General features: G+C 34.9%; 1 pseudogene across 1 annotated transcript in view; it reads right to left on the bottom strand.

Annotated features, from left to right (window-relative positions):
* LOC143238415 (plexin-A2-like) overlaps positions 1-25,416 on the bottom strand; it is a 168,501-nt pseudogene that overhangs the window by 46,572 nt on the left and 96,513 nt on the right. Inside the window, exon 4 of the transcript XR_013020563.1 lies at positions 14,163-14,291. The product of XR_013020563.1 is annotated as a plexin-A2-like (transcript). The remainder of the gene's footprint in view (positions 1-14,162; positions 14,292-25,416) is intronic.

The following is a 25,416-nucleotide window of genomic DNA, read 5'->3' as shown; positions in this document are numbered from 1 at the left end:
TGATTGTAGGTGCCCCACTGAGTGTACTCCTCGTGTCAACCTAATTTACATTTCGACACGGAAACTTTATAGTGTAGAAGATAATTCCCACAAAGATAACATAACTAAACTACACTTAATCCACTTCTGTATACTGAATATAGTTTAGAGGAGTAGTAAAACTTGTGGTGATTCGTTATTTTCATAAATCGCCATACTGCCGATTGCAACCGTTGATCTCCAAGGGTATCAGTTACATGTTACATTATAATTTTCCCGAGTAACGCGTGCTTTAATTATCCAACCGTGAATATACCGTCTCCTTCTCACATACTGCGCTAGGCCTACATCATTTATTAAGTAGGCTTGTACCTCATACTGTTAAATGGTATGGGAAATTCACGAGTTACGAACACTTAATGACATATTCAATTCCCAAAGCTGTTTTATACTGATGAATATTTAATACAATAATTGACGCATTTCTGTTTATATGAATTTTAAAGGTCAGCGTTTCTTACTTGAATGTATGTTTATTCATAAATCTCTAGGCTATAGTTGGTATACTTGGAAAGTGTTCACTAAAACCCCAGCATCATTCTATTTATGAATATATTGCAATGATAAAATTGGCGCTTAAAACAATTAGAAAGTCCGCATCCACTTATATGACACGACGAAAAGATCGCACTTCACCGTTCCAAGATAAACTACGAGTTACACAGACTAAGCGAAAACTGGTGATTTTGTTTTAACAGTGAAAAACAGCATCTGTTTTAACGCTGACAAAAAATAAATATATAAAACCACGAGTATAACAATAAGGTTTATAGTTGGTATATAACATAAATTTTAAAGTAACGAAAGCGACTTAATACTAATGTGGGAGCCATAACTTATTGACTTGGTTGGCAATGCCCACAACGGCTATATCGTTTACACATGATAAACTAAACGTTCATACATTATTCAACATATATCCGCGCTCAATAAATTTAGCATTTAAGCTTCTTAATAAGATAAACAGCTGTATTACTATACGTAACCTCGTTGTACTACTCCAAGACATGAAGAATAATAAGTACATTAGATATATGCCTTTCTCTGAAACCAAAAAAACCAAAACTTTTTATTGTCAAACTAAAACTATACTGTTAACTTACATAACTATAGCCAGTATTTCTGCGGATATAACCTTCTATGTCTGATTCAATACTAATGCTAAATAATCATATATTAAGAAGAAGGCCCGGCATGGCCAGTTAGGTTAAAGCGTTCGACTCGTAACCTGAGAGTAGCGGGTTCGAATCCCCGTCGCACCAAACATGCATGCCATTTAAGCTGTGGGGCGTTATAATGTTACGGTCAATCCCACTACGCATTGGTAAGAGAATAGGCCATGAGTGGTAATGACTAGCTGCCTTCAAAAAAGAAACAAATTAATAATAACTATTTCATAATAGTTCGTTGTTGTTGTTTTAATTTCGCGCTCCCCGTTGCGCCAAACATGCTCGCCCTTTCAGTCGTGGGGGCGTTATAATGTGACGGTCAATCCCACTATTCGTTGGTAAAAGAGTAGCCCAAGAGTTCGCGGTGGGTGGTGATGACTAGCTGCCTTCCCTCCAGTCTTACACTGCTAAATTAGGTACGGCTAGCACATATAGCCCTCGAGTAGCTTTGTGCGAAATTCAAAAACAAACAATTTCGCGCAAAGTTACACGAGGGCTATTTGTCCTAGCCGTCTCTAATTTAGCAATGAAAGAATAAAGGGGAAAGCAGATAGTCATTACCGCCCACTGCTAACTCTTGGGCTACCCTTTTTATCAACAAATACTGGGATTTACCTAACGTTAAAACGTCACCATTGCTGATAATGGTGAGCATGTTTGGTGGGACAGGTATTCAAACCCGCAACTCTCGGATTGCGAATCCAGCAACCTAACTACTTGAACATGCCGAGTCTAACACAAGAGAATCTAAATATTGCGTTACACATAAATTATACATGCTATATTCGATTCGTAACTTATATCGTGTATTTGTATATCGGGAATTGTGAAATTTAAAGCTAAAAAAAACAACAACGAAAATACAGGAACACTTGTAAAAAAGGTTTTAAACGTGTCAAAAGCACTTAAAGCCTAAAATAAATAAAAAAAAATCCAAGAAGATTCATCATTCACGATCTGTGCTCAATTTACATATTCTGCGAAAACGTACATAACATTAATATACAATGTAAGGCGTTCAAAATAAAATCACGCCATTTACATGTAGAATGCTGACAGTACAAGTGTTACTGCTAAACTTTTGAACACTCATGTACAATCCTAGTTTCTATAGGTTGAAGGTACATCGAAAAACGTACAAACAAACCTGATTATCCAGGGTTAGATCATCATGGTACAAGTGTCTTCCAGAAGAAGTTTGCTGGGATCATTAATATACATTAAAATTCATGATTTCCGTTCGATAGTATTAACCAAATTTAAATAAGTAGTCCATGTTACGGTAATCAATAAGCAATTTAGCTTCGGCTTTAGTGACGGAAGTGAAATGTTGGAGAACAGAAAAAAAAAAAATTATATACTTGAACGCTTGGTTAACAGAAGCCCTTTCGACAGGTGGCTTATATTTCTCATTTATAGAGATGGCCAAGGCAGTTTTTCAGTCAAAATCTGTGCACTGTCAATGGTAAGTGGTATTTTTGTTACGAGTTCCCCTCAACTCCCATATATTAGGTTGAGGAATAATTCGTGAGCGTTTTTAAATAATTTCATTCAAGCATTACATGCAAGGCTATACAATACTTCAATGCATGAACACATTACACCCAAAACATTTATTATGATACTTTATTTCATGTAATACCTAGGTATATAGTAAGCATTGTTTTAAACGAAATTGCAAGAAATTAAATGCGAAAAGCAGATGGTGTCGAAAATGCTCGATTTTGTCCACTTGACATTCCATTTAATGAGCTGAAAATGAAAGCAAAAATTAAAGACATGTGAAAATCAAACACACCATCTATTAGAGCAAAAAATTATCTACCAAATGGCATGAAAAATTTTGCGAAAACGTTTCATTTATGAATATATTTTGTTAACTTGAAAAAACGCTCACGAATTATTCCTCAACCCAATAGAAAAACTGGTCTAGTTTCACTTTTTACAGTGAGTAGTTATTTTGTTGTTACATGCAAAGCTAAACAATAGGCTCTCTGTGCTGTGCCCACTTCAGGTATTGAGACCCAGTTATTAGCATTATAATACAATTGGTTATAATCACACATTTACAGTTTGGTCACTGATGGCTTAAAAATTGTGAAACTGTTGTAAACCATCTTTATTTAGAGAGATCAAACCACACACATATATTATTAACAAAGGATCTTAGCATTAATGTATAATTTTCTTACTAGTTTTATTATAAAATGGGAATATTTTGTTCAAAATAAACTTAAACAAAATTATAATAGAAACCTATCCGCTACATTTTGATTTTCATAATTTACTACCGTTTGAAAATTGTATTAGTTTTATATCATATCTTAAATTTAATTAACGTTAAGTATGATTTGTTACAACAACAATAGACGTACCATATTGTAATTTTGGTTTTACGTGTAAGACGTTGTATATTAAAAGAAAAAAAGAAAAAGTGTAATGATCATCAAATTAAATTAGTCTAGTAATTTACAATAAGACGGTAGAGTGGCTGCCGAGATGATTTTTTACGTAAACTTTAAGGACCTAAAGAAAGTAATTGCCATCGTCTTGCACAAAATTCTCAGTGTATTAATTGGTATGATAAAATATGGCAGCCAAATTATTCACAATACTTGGAATTTGAATAACGAAATTATTTTGTATATTTGAAAACTTTACATCTTGCGTGCCATAGTGTTTTGTTAACATTTTTTATTTTATTTTTTTTCAGAAAAATTCATTTTGAATCAGGTAATTACTCCTTTTACTTCTACTTTGATTGATGTGGTGGATTTTTGTTCAACAATATTAATCCTAACAAAAGCATAAATGACCTTATAAATATGTATACATATAGCACACTCATTAATATTATTTTAAACTGAAAGACACCTATTGTAGCTAATTTGTATCTGCATCTCCTATAAAAGAAAAATACAAGATTTTTTATTTACCTTACTCATGAGATATAGCAACGCTACATGCAACTTGAACTATCAATATATCCTGTTGAATCAAAATAAAAGTGTTTAAAGCTAAAGGTTATCATTTAGACTATTACACAAAAATAGCTTGCGATTTAGTCGATATCAAAATATGCAGTTTTATCAAAATCTTTGGATTTTTTTCCCTCAGTATAGCATCATTTTCCCCATTTATATACATAAAACTTTGTTTGTTTGTTTTTGGTACTCATACGTGTATAAGATAATCTCAATATTCTTCATAATTGTCTATTTATCTTTGCCAGTAAAGGAAAAACAAGATAATGTTCATTTACAAGGAAGTCCTGATTTAAAACAAGTACGTTATTTTAAACCTAAGATTGTTTTCCTCCCATACACCTCCAAGCTATCTTTTCACTATAGAAATGTCGCGGGTTCGAATTCCCGTCACACCAAACATGCTCGCCCTTTCAACCGTAGACGCGTGATAATGTGACGATAAATCCTACTATTCGTTGGTAGAAGAGTAGCCCAACATATGGCGGTGGGTGATGGTGACTAGCTGCCTTCCCTCTAGTCTTACACTGCTAAATTAGGGACGGCTAGAATAGATAGCCCTAGTGTAGCTTTGCACGAAATTGAAAACAAACCAAACCTATAGAAATATGGAATGGGGAAAGAGGCAGTGTAGTTTGTTTTTATTTAACACAGACAATGCTGCTATTCTGTTAATAAAATGTGCTAATTTGGCATTTACTTAAATGTCAAAGGTTATAAAGTTCAAATATTTTCTATTTAATGTAGATATATTTGATAGAAGATTTCAATTGTGCCACTTTTAACGTTGAGAGTTGAAGCACTCAGATGTTCCCAATACAGATGGTTGAGTAAATTACATTAAACTGACTTTGAATACGAAAATAAAAAAAATAATGTGGCAACTATAGCCTATTTAATGTTGCAGTAGAATAGAATGTATAACAACTACATTCGTAAGTATTCTGATGCTACCAACAATTGCTTATGGGAAAGGTGTGTTAGAGTTCTTTACAACTGAAAATAATCATACACTAAAACCATAAAACAGTGTTCACATCAGGCATTTTCAGGTCAGCAATATTCTTTGTTTTTAATGGCAATGGAGAAAAAAGGAATAAGGGTCAACTTGGGGAATCAAGACTAACTATAAACAGACCTGTGACTCTTGTATCCTAGTCGCGATAAGAAAAATGCGCCATCTTTAACAAGAATCCATGAGGCACAAATGTCAATGACAAAAGCAGTCCACAAGGCCCAGGCAATATCACGTTACGTGATTAAGAAAGACATCCGTCTCAAAAAACGATATAAGTAGCTTCAACAACATATGTTCAACTTTCACGCCTCAAGCAGCTGGAGAATGGAACGAGTATTTATATTATTCCACATAAAGACATACTGGCCAAGTCACTAGACGCAACTTCTATGAGTTTTTGAATGGATTGTTGAAATAGGCGTTTGAAAACTGTCATTTCTGCACATTATATAACTTACGGAAACTATGAATGTAATATTCCTGTATTTTTAATATGATAGCCTTACGACTGAGCCTTCTGGAATGGAAGCTACGCTGTAGGTTTATTCTTAAAGTGCATGACCTGATGAAGTGGTATGAACTGTGACGACGCAACGAGTTTCTGAAATAATTTTAATGTAACGTATTCAACCTCTGTATTTTATTTAATATGTGTGGCTTGCAACACGTTAATCTTGATAAACAATGTATCTCCATCAATGTACTAACTATAGAGATAACTTCTATCACGCTACGCTCAACCTCATTGTTGTAAACTATTTTTTTTTATTGTTTGTTAAATTTCAGTTAAATGCTAGTAAAGGTAAGGGGATATTCTCAGATCATTTTCTCTATCCTTAAAACATACCAACAAACATTTTTAAAACTAATCGAATCCTTTGCATACACTTCTGATGCCACATTGATAAAAGTATTGTTACTGTTTTAGCACAGAGCTACACAATAGGTCATCTGTGCTCTGAAAATAAAAGTGGAAAATAACTTAGTCAGATAGCAAGTCTAGTCAACGGTGTGCTTGGTTCGGCCGTACAATTTCGATAAATATCTTCAAACGAAAATATTAATACAAATACAAAATACAATCACAAAGAAGAACAAATTCAACCAACTCAAAATAAAATGTTTATGATTCCTTAAGTTCCAGTCAATATATAAATGTCTTCAAATTCATAACGTTTTACGTTCTGAGTAATAAAACAGCTAAAATATAAACTCGTATGACAGACCCGACATAAATAATATGCATTATGCTATAGTCAGAATTTCTTTCTTATCTGTACATAATCATATACATAGACTTTATGCAACAAGAAAAGTCGCAGTTAGCTGCTCTGACAATCATGTGGGACAAAACATACTGAACATAGTGAATAAATAATGTACACCATTTTTACATGTGCAAAGCAATACTCAGAAAAGACAAATAGATTAAATACTCAAAAATAAGTAAAACTAAATTACACTTACTATGGTCACATAGCCCATTCATGATTGAGAATCTTTTTGTTAAATATTCAAAAAGCGTTATAACATAATACTTAATACCTCAGCTTATTAAAGGTGTCTTTTGATACTTACTAGAAACTAATCTACAAGGGTAATTAATAAACAGTACAAGACGGGTCACACTTTGCAACAAGAATGGCAGTTAGCTTATCGTAGCACATTTAATATCAAAAGTTCCTTTTCTGAGAAAACTTGATACACTTTTCTTATAAATAATGTTCTCTGTGAACCTGGAGAGACACAGGTTCATATGTATAATTAAAAATATTTGAGCTGTTTTTAGTAGAGACATATTTTCAGGTTAGAGGCACTGACTAAGCAAGTCTACAATGAATTTGTACTCAAGCACATAACTCCTAAGTAGAGCCGTGTTCGAAAAAAGGTTCATTCGTTTGTCAAGGATGTGTAAACAGTTCTTCAGGTGGCATTCAAGCAGTGTCAGGTTCTCTCTTGTTTAAAGAAACTGTTTGACAATGCTTGGATGGCAATTGTTACGTTTGTGTTTTCTTATAGCAAAGCCACATCGAGCTATCTGCTCAACCCACCGAGGAGAATCGAACCCCTGATTTTAGCGTTGTAAATCCGTAGACATATCACTGTACTAGCGGGGGGCAGGTAAATGTTATGAAGTTCAATGACTGGAGTTCAGAAAGATGAAGAAGTTTCCGCTTTTGGTCAGTCTCTAAAGGATTGTGGAATTATATTGCCCTTAAGTCGCTAGAAAATGACTACAGTGAGCAGTCGCACTTCTTTTTCAGTTGATGTGGAAATTGCAAGATCTCCTGATCTACGGGAAAATGGTTCAAAGTCAGAATTAAAGGGACTTGTTCAGTGTTCTGGGTTTGAGAAAGTAACATAAAAGGTAGGAATTCAACAAAAGTAAAGAAGACCAGGAGAAGTGAGAGAGAACGAACAAACAGAGAGGTGAAGGAAGAAAGACACATGTTGCTGGAAAGAAACAAAAGCTATTTTTAAATCTACATGTTACTGATTATAGTAATAAACAGCATTTTTTATGTGTACATTACTATAAGTCAATTCCTGACAAGAATAAGTAGAATCTAAAAACATTGTTGGACACAACCAGGGAGAACGAAGTGCGAGAATAGCACGATCAGAACAAAGTGTTGTCGAAGCGATCCACAACACTAATCACATATTAAATGTCACTCACATAGAAAATCAATGCATGTATAACGGTCATTTAGACAACAAAACCAAAATTATTGATATACGTAACACTAACAGTTCTTCCCGTACGTTGAAGCAAACCATTATGATGAAACACCAAAAGGAGGGATTCGTTCAGTGCCTGCATTACTTCTATAAATATTCTGAATGCCGAGTGTACAAGAAAGAGGTAAGAGAAGTGTTGTTGTTGTTACCCTCAGGGACAGTGCTAATTCACTGGGTCCCTAAGTATGAACATTTTTGAGTTCCTCACCCACCCACTAAAAATACTATCAAAGTTATTCATAATGACAAGAAACCCCTTGAAGCAAAAATGTATCTCAGGACAGCTTGTATGGCTATTAACACTTTTACTAATAAAGCTGATCAAAATTACGACAGTACCTAAAAATACACTTTATTCAAATATCGCTTTTTACTCGCACACATTGACGCGGGTACCTTTCGCAAATCATGCACAATGTATACGTACTAGTCTCGACAACTAATCAGCGCATGCGCACCGTAACAATGCCTTACAGAAAAGCGTATTGTTGATGCAATATTTAAAAATCCATCTGTTACCAAGTGATGCGTTTTTGATTACTTCCATTGATTTTACTTAATCATCAAGTGGGTACAATTAAAACTGACGAATCCCATTCCTCGTGAATCATGGGGTCTTTTAAGCTTCACAGATCCCTAAGCAATAGCTTAGTCTGTTTATTGCTACCAAAGCCACAGGTTATTATGTTTAACTATTTTTAACAGTGTTATGTTAAAAGGACAATGACTTTTACCTGCTTATTTTGCTAAAAGACAACTACAATTCTGTTAACTGGATGGAACAGGACGTTCTTGCAATCTAAGTTTACTGCAAGTAATTATATCAGTATCGCATGTAGTATCAAATACGTATTCATAAACAACGTGCACGTATTTTAAGATTCAAGACATAAAACCATAATTACTGTTATTTATGACGTGTTTTTGAACTACGTGTGAATGTTGTATGTTATTTATATGGATTACCTGTCACATAAAATGATATTAAATTAAATATAAACTAACAGTTATGGTGAGTTTATCAGTAAATTATGCAAATTAGTAGTGTTAAATGTGTTTCGAACCTTTGAAACTCAAAATCTACCCTTCTTAACAGCCCTAATCCTTACTATTAGTGGGACAATACTGATCCTAATAAAAGAACGTTATCTATTTGCGAGTTGTTTCAGTACCAAGACAACCTGTCTTTTATCGAAAGCAATATTCGGTTGTGGCAGTTCAATAAGTTGAACGTCAACTTCCAGAATCATTTCTATAAACTCAAATAAAGACCTTCAGGGCTACCTAACTGAAATTCTATTCATGGACATCTTAAAATCATTATTATTAACTCTAAACGGACTTTAGTGTTTTATCATCAGTAACTCTTTTTTTTTTTCCAAGTTAACTTTCTCTGGAGCAAGAAAGAGCTTTAGTATTTTTACGTCCACACATCTAAAGAGTGTTTCGTGTTTCTTTATATGCAAAAACGGCTCGAGCCGTTTTTACATATAAATTTCTCAACAAGTGGGTTTATCGACATCACTGATTGTTTCGTGTTTCATTTTCATTAAATGACTACGGTATAAGCATTGGGTCACGTGATCACTGCGCGTGCCTTACACAGAAGTGAGAGGCAATTACTTGCAAAGTTCCTAGCTGATTGCACGTTGTCATGCAAGTAGCAATGTTGCGAGATATGATGGACAAAGTCGGGGGTGTGTCTACAGGGGGCCGCCCTACCGGAAAGATATTAAAACATTATAGTACGAAACAGGCAGATCTAAGAGAAATAAGAATATTTTGGTACATAGGAAACTTTTGGCACTTGCTTTAGTATTCGTAATTTTCTATTATCTCAAAATAATACAATTAAGAATAAGCTTTAAACAAAATTAGAAATATAAAACTTATACGAGCTTTTTACGGAGAGTAAATTTAGGGCAACTGGAAAAAAAAGCTAACAATGAAAACGAAAAGCATCTATAACGCTTTAATATTCTTTTAAAATACCTGCATTGCTTCTGCCTTCTAGTGATGTGTTAGTCTCACAGCCAAACACGTCGCCAATAGAATAATCGCAATTCATAAAAACCGGCAGCCAAAGCCCATTTAGGAGCAGACTTGCCTTCTGTTTTCTTTAGGGCTGATTTGAAAATAATTTACCTTCTCTATGCACTCAGGTTATAGTTTGTTGAATTGCGATTTATCAACTTTTTATACCCTACGTGTTTTCTTTTGGATATGAGAACATTTTTTACTTAAAATTGTAGAATACAAATGTTTATTGAAAACATGTTTAACTCGTATTTACAGCAAAGCTATTAAGGCTATTTGCTGCCGCTTCTAATTTTGGGTACTGATCATTGAAAAGGAATCATAGTCAATCATCACGCAACCAACAATCACACACACTAAAGGACTGATGTCACACTTGTAACGCACCTCAAGCTTAAAGCGTGGGTAATTTGTTTTTGGTATCATACAGATTCGAACTTTGAAATATAAGACTTTACAACAGAGCTGACCTTGCAGTCCAAGTTTACTGCATGTAATTATATCAACAGAATGATTTGTACGAGTAGCGAACCTCAAAGATATTATAATATAGCTTTTAAGTCGTAAACTTAAAACATTTATACCTCTCATTTGTTACTTGCCCAATACCCCTTACTATAGAATAAGATACGTTAACACATTAGGTGTGGCATTACAAAAAAATGGAGGGTACAAGGCAATGAATCGATCACTTGTGTAATGAGCGTCTACTGGAAACAGTCAATACAATCAATAATATAAGCATAGTAAGAAGCCAAGAAAAAATCCTAGATAACAATGAGTATGTGGAGAAAGTTAAGGTGACAAGCTGGCAATCAGACATGGAAGCTGTAATCGACAACACATCCACACCTGACAACACGATACTCCACTACCCCTTAACAACGGTTTGCTCTCACGGTTACTACCCCTAGAGACAAAGATCCACGTGGCCATTAGCTAAGATACCGCTTTGATTTTGTTTTTATTGTAGTGTTTGTTACAATAACTGAATAAAACATATAGATTAACACATCTCAAGTTAATAAAGGTAATTGTCCACATTCAACTGAACAGTAATATTTTACAGTTTTATACATAACAACAGTGGCTAACACCTTACCCAGAATAAGTCCAGTACGGTCATAAAATAAATAATTCATTGTTAAACCTGAGCACAAAGTTCTTATCAGTGCTAGGTTAAATCTAAAATATATAAACAATAACGCCGTATTAATCATTATTATTATTAACAAAGCTGCTAGAAAATATTTTGTGTAGAGAAATTTTGTTATTGTATCTGGTGAAAAGGGTCATTTTATTTTCATTTAAAAACCACATGTTACTTTCAAATTTAATTTTCCTTACAGTGTTCCTCACTGTTTTGTATAAGCATTTGGTTCGTTTTAGTTTCTTTATCCCTATGGCGTATTTGTATTCTTTGTTTACGTTTATTTATATAGTCCTATCAATACGTACAGCCTTGATCCTTTATGCCTAACTTCAAACAAACAAGCACAGATAGCCTAGTTGCTTTGCGCCATAAAACACCAATCAAGCAGTATGTAAACACACACACGTATATCACTAATTATAAAAGGTTTATTCCCTTTATTATGCTGTCGAGAACGCTTTGACCCCTCCTTTTCTTTTTGGTAATGCTCAACAATATACATCGTCACTTAGCAACCAACTTAGCAATCGTGTTTATGTTGAATGTTCACTATTCATGCTAATTTATTAGAAAGGTTATATATATGTATGTATTTTTGGCTAACTTCAGTGATATAATAGCAAAATATAAGTTTCATAGCATTGAGCTGTAACCAAACGAAAAATAAAACTTACCAAGTAGTATTATAGCTATACCTTACGTTTATGTATTAAACTAGACTACAAACAAACTTGTTTCGGTTAAATTCAATAATTTTCCTTAGTTATTCAACAATGGTTTCCCGCCGGTTTCCATATTAGTACGCACACGCACATACACCAGCTGGCTACGTTATTACTTAGAGCCCATGTACCCTTACAGAGTTGGGCCTCATCTGGCCATATAAACGAATTATATCATCATAAGATGTGTCAGGCAGTTCCTGCATCACAATAAATAACTAGGTCAAGCATATTTACAGTGAAACAGATACAAAGAAATGCAAATATGCTGCAGCATTCTTTGTCACAGTGGTCAAGATAGTGTCAATGGTTGGCTGCCCTAAGCCATTAATCATTCTAATTTATCATCAATGTCAAATGTAAAATAAAATGTCTCCTGGGTGAGAAATTGTGGTCTGAAACAAATGGTGACAAAAGCGGTTGGTTAAGACAGTAAAATCCAACAATACACTAACCGAGAAATACATTTAATGCACGGCAATTAATTTCCATCTCCAGCGTACTTTACGAAGGAAGTTGCAACGAAAATACTAAAGCAGTATGGTACCATTGCATAAAACACTGGTAATAAACATATGTTTCGAGTAGTGTAAGAAGTGGAGACATTGTACTAATGAGGAATAACAAAAAGTGATGTGGTCCTACAAATTACACTTTACCCTTTCTGCACAGATAGTAGAGGGCAAATTTGTGAAAAGCCAAACAAATCATTTGACTCCTCTTGTGTGGTTCCAACTTATAGCGATGTAGTCACGGTTTAAGGGATGTTTTCCTTGGTTCCTTTAAAATATAGAATGAATGATAAATTTTATCTCAGCATAATTTCTGATAAAGTGCATCCAGCAATGCTTAATGTGTACCCTGATGGGAACAGCCACTTCTAAGATCAAACGCTCCCACCTACCGTGCCAAAATTGTGCGTATATTGTTTGAGGAGCATGACAGAGACTTCATTCATCTTCTATAGCCACCATTATCCTCGATCTCAATCCAACTGAGCACCTGTGGGACTAACTTGACAGACACATTCGCAGTCATTATCCTCTGCCTACCTCGCTCCTTGAATTGTGTGGAGTATTAATGACTGGAAGAAGAAAATCCCCCAAGGACACCTTCTAACGCGTTATGAATCCTATGTCACGCAGTGTTATGGATACTATTCGGTCAAAAGGTAGCCCGACCAATTATTAGGTATAGGTGCTAGTAAAGTGACCAGTCAGTGTATACGTGCGCGTTTAGGTTATCATAACTTGTATGACACGTTTAATGTAGACGGAACAAATAATACAGATTTAATAAAACGACCAAGGCAATGATAAATACGTTACTTAAGTTATAAAGACATTGCTCTGTCGTCAGTAGCAAAAGTAATACAATTATATGGTAAACTGATAGACATTGATCACTAGTTCAATAAGGTAATTTACCTTTACACAAATCACTTAAACCTCACTTGGAATACTGTGTACGGTTTTGATTTCCTCATCTAATAAAATATATCGATTTATTATTGATAAAGATTGAAAAGACGACTACTAGAACGGTTTTGGAGACGTAAGGGTTATCTTATTCCGATAGGTTAAAATATCTTATCTTAAAGAAAATAATAATTGATCTCACTAAAGGTTAACCGAGAAAATCGATAGAAAATCTGATTTCTTTGAACTGAACTCTGGAACCAGAAGGACAAAAGAAAATTTTATACTTTGGTAAATGAACAGGTAGGGAAAATTTTATTTTGATAAAAGTGATTAACCAATGGAATGAGTAGTTATCAGGGTTGGGCTAAGCAGGAACAACCCTGATGGACCTAATCGTTCCTCAAATAAAAAGTCTGAAGACGACCTGACTGGAAAAAAAAATATAAATCCTCGGGTTCTTGAGGATGACATAATATTGTCATACATTTATAATAATGTTCTCTTCATAAAACCGTCTTCAAACTTTTAGTTTCTTAAACAAAAAGTGGGTTCTTTCTCATCAATTCTAATGGTTCCTTGTTTTATCTATGTTTATGTCATGTGTATTATGATGACCTTTTTCATATTCTTGTTTTTTTCTGGCACATCATTTATCAGTAAACTTTCAACAAAACATAATGCACAAGGGCAACAACAAAGAAATGTGTTCTCCACATATTAGCTTCTGGTGGTGATCAAAGAAAAATATAACGAGTTAAACTGTTCTTACGATGTAAGTTAGCTTTGAGCAGTTATAAAAAATAATCTGAAAATTTTCATTAGTTTCAGTGAGACTATCTAGTACATATTATGAGATTTTTAACAAACTGAAACTGACCTTTCTCTCTGTCATAACGTACAGGTTGTGCCCGTTGTGGTCAAAGGTCAAATCCTGATTCACGGGTGATCCTTCGTCAATTACAGAGTCTGAATACTCAAAAGCACTGGTAACTGAGTCCACTACAATCTAAAAACAAATCCATATTTCTTATAAGTGACAAAAAACGACATACTAATATTAAAGTATCTGCTATCACGACTGTTGTTCACACCTGTAAAATCACAAACCTAAAAATTAAGCAACTACGACTTTCAGAAGTTCTAAAATAATAGCTTCAGCAAAACGATAGAAGTTTTGCATAGCAAGTAAGCAAGATGATTTCGTTTTCCTACACACAATTATTTTCTTTCTGAGACTCCTTACATTGATGTCTCCGATACTCACTAGCCGATTGATGTTGCTATGAGAAACCGACAGATTGTTATTTTGTACTAATAACATATCAGATCATTTACTGTACAAAGTTCTAATGAGTTATTACCAGTACGTACTTTAAATTATATGATTATATGCCCTCATTAGCACTAAACATTATATGCATTGTCTTGTGAGCTTAACATAAATGAATTCGACTGTGAGGCTTTACTACTTTACTTCCCTATCAATCGGCAATATTAAACATTCGAATGTAATATTATTTTTCATATGATCATTATTAAAATCCGTCTCTTTGTTCGCTTTTTAACTTTCATAGACTATTCTCTCAATATTTTTGTTCAATTTCTTTTTAAGTCTTAGCATTGTATGTTTTTTTCACACAATTGATCAGGTTTCCCGCCAGCACGACCAACATAAATAAATTATTTTAATACAGATGATACGTGCAATGGTTAAATGTTTATATTTTAACTTTACAATTTCTTCCCCATTTTAAACTACAGATAATATTACTTTTTCAAATTATGTTTTTGATAATAAGAAATTTTCAATACTTGGTCGTAAAGTGTTTTTTTCTAGTGTGGGATATATACAAAAGTAAAATCGCGTTTCTTTCAATATACAGAGTTAGATTAGTCGCTGACAAAGATAATACATTGTAAGCATACGCGCGCGTGTGTGTGTGGGGTGTATGTAAGTTACAAACACAAGCATCATATATGTAAACAAATAAATATAATAAATAATTTGTAAATAAAACAAAGATTATGTTACCTTCTTTACACATACAGTATTGTTTAATGTGAAAAGTATCATACTCCAGAATTATGGGGGGGGATATAGAAAGATATACAAGAACATATTACCTCATACGTTCTTGTTCATGAAATCAATAAAACGGAAACACAAACACTTGCATTAGATATTAAAGGCGGAGAGAACCTGGGGTCAGTTACAAATGGCTTCACAACAAACGTTTTTATGACCAGATTTGAGTTTCCATTTCTCTTCACCAAAGAACATCTCTACTGGTTAAATTAGTTTGCATATCTTCTCCTCCAATGGTCTAAAAGTCTGTAAAGAATGCATTCAAGATTTTCCCATCGCTACCTTTGAACATGAAATGAATCATAAAATGAAAAGAGTGTCGTATCAATAGGAAAACGAACACGTAGGGAAACTAATTGAAAGGGGGTTAAACCAAATGGGTCGCTCGGAGGTCTATATTAAGTTCAGAGAGCTTCATAGTACTTCATAGCTCTGTCTTCATGTCAAGCTGCCATGGGAACGGGTTGATGGCCTCCTACGGATGGACTCGGAAGATATATGGTATTAACTATAAAAGAGATGGATGAGGCTTCACTGCCTTAAAGCGATGTCTGTTTCACATGATTTTACACCGTAGTTACTAAAGTAGTAAAATTGTGTGTGTAGAAAAAGAGTTTTCTTTGGGTAGTTCACTGAACGAGTAACTTGTTACATCTTCATCAACATCAACTGCAAGATATTCTTTTGTGTATTTCTTTTAGTTCTGTACACAGTGTAATTCTACTGATGACAATAGGAATGTATGCAGTAACTGTGTTCTGTAGATACGGTTGTTTTGGGTAATAATTACAAAATACTAATCTTTAAAATAAATCTACACAAAACAGTAGCAAAATCAGCTAGAACAATTGCTTTTATTGCAATTTAAATAACTGTTTTGACCTGACATTACATCTTCCAGACCAAGAGTAATAAAACTTCTATTCTCCTTAGAAGGCAATAAGAGAGACAAGAAACATTAATAACTTACATGATAAAAAGACGCTAAAGATAAATCATTATGTGTACGTGTTTATTTATAAACACCCTAAAAGCTAAGTGTTTTTTATTATTATCGAAAACATTGTATTTCTCCAAGGAACCTTCTTTCTTTACCAACAATACATGCGATGGAAGTTCTAGGTATCTTAGTTGCACACCCGCTCTATGTTGTAATTTGTTTGTTCCTTGACAAGCTTTGTGTTGAATTATTCACTTCAAAGAATGAATGACATTGCCTTTCACGTTTGGCACTGTATGCGTGCTTTCACAAATATTTGAAGTAACTTTGCATCTCAATAGAAATCTCAACAATGGGAATGTAGGCCTAGCGAGAAAAGTATCTCTCGCGGTTTACGTGCTTACTGAAAGAAAACGTTATTTAATCAGATCTTTCAATATGCCTCCAGCTACATGGAAATTACTGTGAAAGAACACGAAAGAGAACATTCATTTAATTTATAAACGTTTAAGCACAGTAAGAAATGAACTGACACTTGAATAAAAACGGAAAGCAAATGGGTATAACATTTTCTGGGCAGCATTTATAAGTACAAATCAAATTACTGTGAGACCAATAGTAATAATATAAATTGTTCCTCTTCAACATAGTTTAAAAAAAAACAAATTTACTAAAATGATCAAGCATGTAAAAAAATTAAATATACAACGAACCATTAATACAGGTACTTTTTTTTCATTTCGTGCGACCTTTTCATGTGGCGACATTTATAAGATGGCATGTTGAGAATTTGGGCATATGTAATCATGTAAGTAAAGCTTAATCATGAAAATGTTTTTTGTGATACTTGTAGTTTTTGTGTTAGTTTATCGAGGAAACACTATGGTCGACCTTGTATTTAATACACATTATCCATTCGAATAATAATATGATGGATGGGAAACGATGTCCTACGGCAATTCTTACTTCTGCGTATAGCTGTTTCATGTTCATTTGCATCAAGACTGTTAAGTTTAAATATCTAGACCGGCCATTGTTAAAATGAAGTTACAGCATCAAATGTCAAGCAGTATTACAGACTGTAACAGTATAATTATAATGATTGTGGAAAGGAAGTGCAATCATACCAGTTTCTCCCCTGTAAAAGAAGATTTCCCTTAAAACATATGTAACGCGATGCGGAAATGCCTACATAAACGGGTCGGGGAGAACATATCCTGTTGCTCTTCTCCACGAATAGTAACTATGCTCGTTAATAGAACTAGTTTCACACACACACACACATAAGAGAAACAATTCTCGCTACCAGGAATACTAGTTGAAATACAAGAGTTAAGCACGGTGATCATAGTTGACATTTATATTAAAGTTGTACAAAGTTAATCCTTTCGCTAGGAGATACTTGTAAGTGAATCTTCTATAAGTTCCTCATGATGACTAAGGATGGAACAACAAAAACGTATCTCATATATTCTAGTTTTCTACGAGGAAATCTGTTTCTATATTACCTCAGAGGGTGGTAAATACGTCCAAAAACATCTTAACTTAAATATAAACCTTCTGCTTTTCAGTTTTGAACTATGATATTTGCCCCGCGCTAGTACAGCGGTATGTCTTCGGATTTACAACGCAAAATCAGGGGTTCGATTCCCCTCGGTGGGCTCAGCAGATAGCCCGACGTGGCTTTGCTATAAGAAAAACACACTCAGTTTTAAACGATACTCCCCTCTTTGATACAAAACACCAATAACACCGGAACCGATTATTCAGTTTACTTTATATTACCGCCTCCATTTTTCCAAGTCACTGTGTGTTGTTATCTCTTTCCACACGAACTACATTGTCTTTGAATATCATCGTAACCCTAAAGGAAAAAAAAACGTTCCATTCCTTAGTGATTTGTTTTTATAATTTCATATAAAGTATCAGATGCACTTAGATTGCTTGAACGTAAAAAGAACTGTGTTTTGTACCCGTTATTACTTCCATTAAATGAATTAGTGTGCATAAAGTATACGGTATGTTAGTATACTCATTAGGGCAGTGATTCCCAAACTGTACGCTGCGGCGTCCTGGGTCTTCGCGGGATATTTCAAATTTTCGATGGTAACATAGCGATATTGACATCTGTAGGACACCGCGCGAACTACTAGCTCGAGGTAGTTCACAGTTTTAACATTAAACAGCGCTACATTCCTTTCGATGCAGTTCACGAATGTTTAAGATATGTTTTTGTTTTCTTGTACTTTCGGCTACGACTGTAACTTCTCGAACTTTCTCGTTTGTTAGATTTTGTATATAAATACTTGTAGACTTTCCAGGTCTGTCAGTAATAATCAAAATAACTGAAGGGTGTTGTGATGAAGTGTCTGCAAGGTTTAGCGAAGTTCAGTGAATTATTTTGTTAAGTTTTAGTCCTAGTGCATGAAAATGGAAAGATTTTTAAACATTAATAAGAAGTATGGGAGTGAAGAAAAGGATAACGAACCACAGACCAGTGGAAAAGTTGTGAAGAAACGGAAATATCGGAAATATGACAATAGTTATCAAGATTTTGGTTTTACTTCGTTAGATGTCAATCATGAAGAGTGTCCGTAGTGTGTATTATGTCTAAAAGTTTCGGCTCCAGATTGCACGTTTCCAAGTAAACTAAAACACCACGTAGAGGCCAATCATTCTAACATGGCTAGTAAATCCCATGATTATTTTACCAGAAAGTTAAAAGAATTGAAAAAACAAAAAGCACCAACACCAACTAATGCTTTGCTAGCATCCTACAAGCTGGCGGAAGAACTGATTTTACCGTCTGCAGTGGATATGGTGGAAATTATGGTTGGTGAATTTGCGGAAAGACTGCTTTCAAAGGTGCCTTTATCCAACAATAACTATCAGTCGCAGAATCCAACACATGGCCAAAGATCTCAACAATTAGCTAACTGAAAAGATGAAAGGGAAGAAATTTGGGCTACAGGTAAGATGAGACGACTGATAGTAACAAGGATGCTCATTTGAGTTGCTACATACGATTCGTGGATAGTGATAAAATTGTGGAAGACCTTCTATTTTATAAAAGTATCACTGCAGGTACAAAACCTCAAGATTTGTTTGAGATCCTTGACACTTTAATGTGTGAAAACAACTTGACTAAGTGCGTTGGCGTCTGTACAGATGGTGGTCGCTCTATGTTCGGCTGTTATGGAAGATTGCAGGCACTCGTACAAAGCGAAGTTCTTGGTGCACTATGGACCCACTGCATAACCCACAGGGAAACCCTTGCGTCAAAGCACTTGAATATAGTAGTTCATTTTTAACCACAATTTCCATTTTATAATTTGTTGGCCTCATTTTATATGTTCATACGTCAAATGTTGAAATAAGCATTCCACATCAAACGTAGAATGTAAGCGTTTATTTTTCCGGTCATAACACACAATATACATTTCCGTATCCACCTCCATGTGAATATGGAGTATTTTATGTATTTTATGGAGCATAAAATATATTTTATGCCCCACAAGCAAGTACATGTGCAACAAGCCGCGGTTATTTCTAACTTGTAAATAGCCAATGCATATTGTTATTAGTAAGTAGTGCTATAAAGTTTAAGGTTTAAACGCAAAATTTAAAATATATATATATATATATATATATATATACACACACACACAAGTACAATAAAACGTGATGATAATAAAATGTTAGTTTTAAATTTTACGTTTAAACCTTAAACTTTATAGCACTACTTACTGATAACAATCACTGTTTGTGAAGTATAAATCATAATGAAGTGTTGTGGAAACATTAAATAACTTGTACTCAGACTTAATACACTAAAAGCAAGTTTACTTAAGCTGTGGTTCCATGCAGAAATTGAAAATCTAAACACTAATACCGATTTGTTAAGTCCCACTGGGCAACACTTGGTGTTCAGAAACCCGTGGAAAATTATTTGAGCAAATATTAAGATTCCTTGTCACCCATAAAGCTGAACGCCAAGTGTGAAACGACACAGAGAGCTGTAGGTGATATAACAATGATCTGATACGCCTGAATCACCTTCTAAAACAACCATTCCCCTCTTCTTTCTAAGCTATACTTTGCTGTCTTGTGACCAGTTTCCGAGATCGAGTAAATCAATCTGAGGACACCCCAGAGATTTCGTGACGGATTTCACTTCACCGAAGCAATTTAAAGATGATTCCTTGATCAGCCGCTGCACGAAATAACAAGCTCGCTGACTCGACAGAACACAGTACCTTTTGGGGTTCGTGAGGGAGAGACATTGGAATGGCAATATTGGATAGAAGATGACGAGTCGAGGGGTTTAGTAGCATACCATGTCGAGAAGGTAGAGGTGTAACTTTCAATAATGTTGACAGCCTTCAAGTACAAAGTTCATTAATGAAGCGGATAAGATTTGTAAGCGCCTGCGCCAAGAGAATATTTTTCTTTCCGAAATAGGACATTCTTTAAAACAAACTAACATTATTAAATATCTTGTGAAGATTGTTGTTGTTTTTGAATTAAGCACAAAGCTACACAATAGGCTATCTGTGCTCTGCCCACCACGGGTATCGAAACCCGGGTTCTAGCGTTGTAAGTCCGCAGACATACCGCTGAGCTACTGGGGGGCGTCTTGTGAATAAACGAGTTTGTTAGTGTTTGAATTTCGCGCAAAGCTACACGAGGGCTATCTGTGGTAGCCGTCACTAATTCAGCAGTGTAAGACTAGAGGGAAGTAGCGAGTCATCACCACCAATCACCAACTCTTGGGCTACTCTTTTACCAACGAATAGTGGGATTGATCGTTACTTTATAACGCCCCCACGGGTGAAAGGACGAGCATGTTTGGTGTGACGGGGATTCAAACCCATGACCCTCGGATTACGAGTCGATGCCAGACCTGTGAAGAAACGAATTTACTACTAATTTCTTATTATTTATTATTTTTAAAAAGGAATAATTCTGTAAATTAAATCCAAGTAATTGCTTAAATAATTATAGGATGGTCTGGGAATGGGTGATAATTTTTAAACGCCTTGTAATAATTTTGTATGAAAATTTAATTATAAGAACTTCTGTATGGATATAAAGAATAATCTATTAATATCCCAAGTACACTAAATCTACAATATCCAGTGCTGATGTGACCTTTCGGTCAATACCAGCGCTCATCAAGCCAGTTAGAGTACGAAAGACACAAAAGTGGTCGAGACGCTATTTAGATCTTCACATTGCTTGAACAAAACAGTTATGGTGTAAACTAGATCATCTGTATTATTTAATTCATGACAAATCACTATTAACTTTACTATTTTTAATACAATCAAATTGTTTATTATTAGTATTTTATATATATATACACACACTACTTGAATTAACTTTTACACATCATTAAGCGAGATAGAATTATGCTATACATGTGGATCGCCAACATAAATGAAAAAATGGAATTTGTATCTAAACGTAGGTTTTACTGCTAAAACAAAAGAAATGTTTCTTAAACATTAACTTTGGTTCATTACCACAGGACCCGGCATGGCCAGGTGGTTAAGGCACCCGACTCCTAATCCGAGGATCGCGGGTTCGAATTCCCGTCACACCAAACATGGGGACGTTATAATTTGTCGATCAATCCTACTATTCGTTGGTAAAAGAGTTGCTCAAGAGTTGGCAGTGGGTGGTGATGGCTAGCTGACTTCCCTCTAATCTTGCACTGCAAAATTAGGAACGGCTAGCGTAGATAACACTTGTGTAGTTTTGCGCGAAATTCAAACCAAATCATTGCCACAGTTCACTTTTATATAAAGCACTGAAACAGAGCATGTATGTCAATTACTATTCAAAGCGTTTCATTTACAAAATCAAAACCTACACGATTCTCTTCATTCAGAAGCATTTACAGCTGCGAATAGTCTTTTTTTAAAAAAATCACGACAAATGAGATTTATTCTTAAATATATTAAACCTCCAATAATTTAAACTAATATTCAATATTACATAGAAAACGAGTAACTTATATACTTAAAATGTATTATTGTTTCAGCCGTATATTTAAACAACCTAATTCCTATTTGCTGCATCGCAGTGGCACAGCGGCATGTCTCTGGACTCACACCGCTAAAAAGCAGGTTTCGACACCCGTGGTAGGCAGAGCACATATAACCCATTGTGTAGCTTTGTGCTAAATTCTAAACAAATTAACAATTTCTATATACTAAATAAGTGTCTCTTGAACAACAATTTCATTCTACAGGGACTTGACATAAGTAAGTGCACCTCATCGTTCTTCCTTCTCGATGTAAAGAGTCAGAGCATCATAACTCTGCGAACAGCCTGGCCAATCACCGGAAATAAACCCCACTGAGCACGCGTGAAATCGACTCCTGCAAGAACGTCCCAGTGACTCCTTAAAACAGATTCTGTGTCCGGAAATGGTTGCAATTCCTCAGACCGAAACTGCTGATGTCGTCCACATAATATATAAACCCATTGCTGCCCCTAACAAGACAAAAGCTTGCATCACAAAGTATTGCCCCTCTCACATTTTGTCAGTGTTATGTATGAACAAAATGGTGTTATTTCAAACCTCAATGTGTATTTATTTACGTCAAAACTAGATTTGTATCCGTTTGTTTCTACACACAAACGTTGCGATCAATGATAAATTCGGTTTGTTGTTTGGAAATAACCACAAACTACACAATCTATGCTCTGTCCACCACCGGTATTGAAACCCGGCTTCTAGCAGTCTGAGTCCGCAGACATACCGCTACGCCACTAGGGAGAAAATATCAACATCATCTTCGTGAAATAAATGTTTTTATTTTTTGTCAAGGCAATTTGTTTACTCAAAATGTAAAAAATTACATATTCTGTAATATAACACAATATTTATTTTCAATTCTAAATCAAGATCCTAGTCTGAGAAGCTTAAGTATTTGTTTTAGAATTTTCGTGTGAATCAACACAAAGAAACATGAACGGCTGCTCGCCAGTTTTACGTGAAGAAAAGTTTGAAATGTTTATCCGTAAAGTTTGTTTGTTTGATTTTGAAATTCGCACAAAGCTACTCGAGGGCTATCTGTGCTAGACGTCCCTAATTTAGTAGTGTAAGACTAGAGGGAAGACAGCTAGTCATCACCACCCACCGCCAACTATTGGGCTGCTCTTTTACCAACGAATAGTGGGATTGACTGTCACATTATAACGCCCCCACGGCTGAAAGGGCGAGCATGTTTAGCGCGACTCGGATGCGAACCCGCGACCCTCAGATTACGAGCGCATGCCTTTCGCGCTCGGCCATGCAAGGCCTTATCCGTAAAGATAAGTTACAATAGCAACTATCTCTAGTACCAAATAAAGTATTTTTTTTTAAATATACAGAGATATTATTATTGCCCGTTTATACATTTGTCGCACTGTATACAACACAGACGATATTCTAGACAAAGTACAAGTTTTAAATCCCACAATACTAAGCATCATAATGCCTCAAGCTAACAAACTTCTAACCAAAACAGCTTTATTAGCAACATTTTACGAAGACAAATGCAGTTGTCAGTTTGCATGAGAATAAAAACTTTCAAATAAAACTAAGAACTTAAGATCTTATAAAAATTTTTATCGTTACAGTTCAAATTTTTCAAACCATAATTCTAAACATTATTCAGTTTCATTTCTCTGTGCACCATTTTTCCTTTTGTAGTTTAGTGGTCAATGATGTGAGAGTAATACCTGAAGTACACGTGAGAATGATAGCAGGTGCCCGATGGTTTGCAACGAGAATCACGTGACGGACAACCATTTTTCCCAGCGTTCGCAAGTTAAAGTAGTGGTTAAAAAGCAGAAACCAGCTGAATCCTATCCCATTCGCATGGCAGAGCTAGAAGGTTTAATACTGGTGATGCAAATCCCACAAGACCAGGTCCGTTTCTAATCCCACTCTCCTTTCCTCCTGCTGTTCAATCCACTGTAAACAGTTTTGTACAAAATTCGTATTTCCGGCAACTTTGTTTTTCAACACACGTATAAATAATAGATAGCTACTGTGTGTTTGATACCATTCAATATTTACACTAAAAAAATTCTCAATCAGAGTAAAGTAAGCGTAATTTCTCTAATGATACAATAAACATGAGGTTTTACATATTTAAATTCTACAGTCATGACAGGGGTATGATATGAACCCTAAAAACCACTAAAAGTTAAAGCAATCATCCATTTTTCCCCTCTATACTATATAAAATCATTTTAGAGATTTTATCGCTTGGTTTCAGTTTTATTTAAGACCCTCATTGAACCAGTTAGAAAGGCTACAAGTACAGCGTGATAAGAATTCGACTACTTCATATTCAAAAATAAAATCCTACTTTTTATTTTAAGCATACTTTAAATAAAAAGTAATGTCTTTATCTCAATGTAGAAACACACCCACAGTGTCCATAAAAGAATCTACCGACTACAGATTTATGACGGCTTCACTGGGTAACAAAACAACTTTATTATGAATGTACGACATTTCGACAGGATTATCATCCTCAGGTACAAGTTACATGTGAAGCAATATCTGGTCATGTTACCTCTTTGTTCCCTAAATATATATACCTTTGTATATATGTAAACTACTTGTACCTCAGGTTACAAAATATTGTCGAAACGTCGTACGTTCATAATGATTTTTTATTACCAACTCAAGCTGTCCCCAAAACTTTTATTTTCTAAAAAGTGGGTTTCTCGTTATCAAGAACGACTTGTTTAGTTTAGCTTATCACAATTAAACAACTGTAATCGGTTCTAAAAGTGTCTGAAAGTACACAGAGGCTACGTGCGTTATATCAAAATGATTTTGAAACTTCTTCACGTAGTTACAGTCCATGTCGCTACGTCCAGTCTTATTCTAGCTGATAAACGTGCATTCTGACAATAGCCACCAACATACTTTCCATTACAAAAGGCTTTATCTTGTCAAAAGTACATCACTCCTCCCTGCATGTCATCCATAACTCATCTAGTACACAAAGATGACAGCTTCACATCGCCCATTTCGTGTCTTGGTACGTAATATCATTAATACTCGCTTCATTCTAAAGTTGTTTGAGGTGT

This window comes from Tachypleus tridentatus, chromosome 13 (assembly GCF_004210375.1).
Source record: "Tachypleus tridentatus isolate NWPU-2018 chromosome 13, ASM421037v1, whole genome shotgun sequence".
Taxonomy (NCBI): Eukaryota; Metazoa; Arthropoda; class Merostomata; order Xiphosura; family Limulidae; genus Tachypleus; species Tachypleus tridentatus.
Note: the sequence above shows the minus strand (reverse complement) of the source record. Positions and strands in the feature narration are given on the sequence as shown.